This window comes from Peromyscus leucopus, chromosome 6 (assembly GCF_004664715.2).
Source record: "Peromyscus leucopus breed LL Stock chromosome 6, UCI_PerLeu_2.1, whole genome shotgun sequence".
In the NCBI taxonomy this organism is placed as follows: Eukaryota; Metazoa; Chordata; class Mammalia; order Rodentia; family Cricetidae; genus Peromyscus; species Peromyscus leucopus.
The window spans coordinates 16,729,441-16,732,124 of NC_051068.1; the positions used below are offsets into that span (position 1 = coordinate 16,729,441).

At 40.2% G+C, this 2,684-nt stretch overlaps 1 long non-coding RNA gene across 1 annotated transcript in view; it reads left to right on the top strand.

Annotated features, from left to right (window-relative positions):
- The window catches only part of LOC119088155, a 5,317-nt gene extending 4,559 nt beyond the window's left edge, over nucleotides 1–758 (top strand). The window contains exon 3 of the long non-coding RNA XR_005091746.1: nucleotides 129–758. This is a non-coding gene — a long non-coding RNA (uncharacterized LOC119088155). The remainder of the gene's footprint in view (nucleotides 1–128) is intronic.
- The last annotated feature ends 1,926 nt before the right edge of the window (nucleotides 759–2,684 follow it).

Below are 2,684 nucleotides of genomic sequence, written 5' to 3' on the forward strand. Positions count from 1 at the left end.
CGGAAATTTTATATCAGAAATGATAACCTCTTTGTATGCGTTACACCAGGTACATTATAAACTGGGAATCTGCGACAAAGGTTGCATAAATGAAACTACTCCGTGTAATGATCTCATCTCATCTTTAGATACAGAGGAGCCAACATTTAAGAGAAGACAGCCTTTCATATCCTGGTTGTTCCACAAGGGCTCTGTGCCTCACCAGGACCAAGTGTGCACAACCCCACCAGTTGTGAAGACAGGAAAACTCTTTGGAAAAGATCTGACTGCCATTTGTGAGGATGGCACTCTACCTACAGTGATTCTGGTAGGTCTCATATAGTTCTTCTCTGGCTGTCCTGAGGACAAAATCCTGCTTCTCCTAAATACCTCCCCTCTTCGATTCTATCATCAAGTGGAGAAACAAGTGTGCATCAAATCATTGGCTTAAGAATAGGAAGGTAAGAGAGGGCTATTCACCACAAACCGTGTATTGGAAAAGTTGGATTAAATCACTTTACTGTAGTGGAAAATCTGATTACAAATAAACATTGCCTGAGGTCTCAGGGTTAACATTAGGGTAGGATTGGTACAACAGGAGATAGAAGCACCAAAACCAGGTCAGGTCCTCTTCATCCACACCAGCTCTGGCATTGCACCTGCGCACACCATTAGTCTGGTTCTCAAGAAGAAGGGACACCTGCTCTGTGCTGCCAGTGGAGTGACAGGTGTTTCTCTTTCTTTTCTCAGGACATACTATCCTTTTATTAGTGTAAGGGGGGCAATCACTGAAGGTATCTTCAGCACACCTGCAAAACAAGAGCATTCCTATCCCTAAAGGAAAGGCTGGATTCTGGGACAGAAGTGAACTTGAACAACGAAAGTGTCCCTGTTGTGGCATCTATCTTAAAGGTAGGGCGAGTCCTCGCATCCTCTACACTCAGGATTCCTCCCAATCGGTGTGAGTAGTTTCCTGCATCATGTGTACTCTTGAAGGACAGTAGACAGGACTGATAGAAATCTGATAAGCCAAATGTTCCTCTGATACTCACAACAGAAGGGTTCAAGCATAAACCAGTCACAGTGAAGGGTAATGTGACTAAGTATCTTCTATTTGATTCCTCTGTGTTCCTCATGCAAAACAGGTTTCAAAATAATAATAGGGTATGGAGGGTCATTTTATACAGTCATATGAGTGTCACCTTGTGTACATGCCTAGTCAGATGTGTTTTGTTACCAGTTTTCATCATTCTTTGTCACTCTTTAAGTTTTTTCTGAGAGGCAAGTTTTTCTTCCTTAGTAGAGCATGCATCTCCTCCATTTAACATAGCCATTAAGATCCCATGATTTTCCTGTCTCCCTCTCATGCAATGTTGAGATCCAAATGCAGGTCCTCATGGCTTTGAAGCTGGCATTCTTAATCACTGAGCCATCTCTTCAGCCCCATAAAATGATACTTTTATGTTACTATTAAAATTCAACTTAAATTACATCATTTCACTCCTTCCTTTTCCTTGCTCTAAGTTCTCATGTTTCCCATCAACTTCCCACTTCCTCTCAAATACAGGGTCCATTTTCTTTAATTTTTGTTATTATATACATATATACATATACATCCATAAAAATGTTAAAACAACCTGATAAGTCCACTAATGGTTAGCAGTATATGCATTATTTCTTAGCCACCAGTAGATATTGGATTACCAATTAGGGGGTTCATCTTTGAGGAAGACTTATTTTTCCACTCTCAGTAGTATTTATGTGTCTGTAGTTCTTCATCTAGAAGTCTGGCTTCATGAGATTTCCCCATCCCAAGTTAGTGCTACTAAGGATGATATTTTTGTTCAGAAATATTGTTTAAGGAACCATATTGTTGCTCAGTCTTGTGATATTTATTTGACAGTCACTATACAATGACACACATTCCATTTCCTCTGCCACTTAGAGGATGTTATTTTGTTGGTTTTGTTCTTTTTTGGTGGGGAGGGGGCTCTCAGTTCTCAAATAAACCACACACAAAGGCTTATTCTTAATTACAAATGCCCAGCCTTAACTTGGTTTATTTCTTGCCAACTTTTCTTACCTTTAAATTATCCCATCTAATTTTTCCCCTCTGGGTTTTTCCTTTTCTTACTTCTGTATATCTTACTTTCATTCTTACTCTGTGGCTTACTATGTAGCTGGGTGGCTGGCCCCTGAAGGCCTCATCCTTCTTTGGCTCCTTGATCTCCCCAGATTTCTCCTTCTATGTACTCTTTCTGCATGCCAGCCCCACATATTTCTCTGTCCTGCCTCCCTATTGGCCATTCAGCTCTCTGTTAGACCATCAGGTGTTTTAGACAGGCAAAGTAACAGTTTCACAGAGTTAAACAAATGCAACATAAACAAAAGTAACACACCTTAAAATAGTATTCTACAACAATGTTACTACAAGCATTTTCTCTTGGAGAATGAAGCACATGAAAGCAAGTCCAGGCTCACCCAGCCTTGGCTTATGTGTGCATGGGTCCATGCAGTTAGGTCACTTGTTTCAGAGCCGTTAGAGTGAGAAGCAAAAAGTCCTTGATCATGAAGAAATTACCATAATGAATGTTTGTCATTTGAACATAAAAGTTGAGATGAGGTATTGATCTCTTAACTGTGTGCTAGTGTGCTCTACCCAAAATCTGCTCTTAGGTTTCTAGTTTTGATGGACAAAACATAGT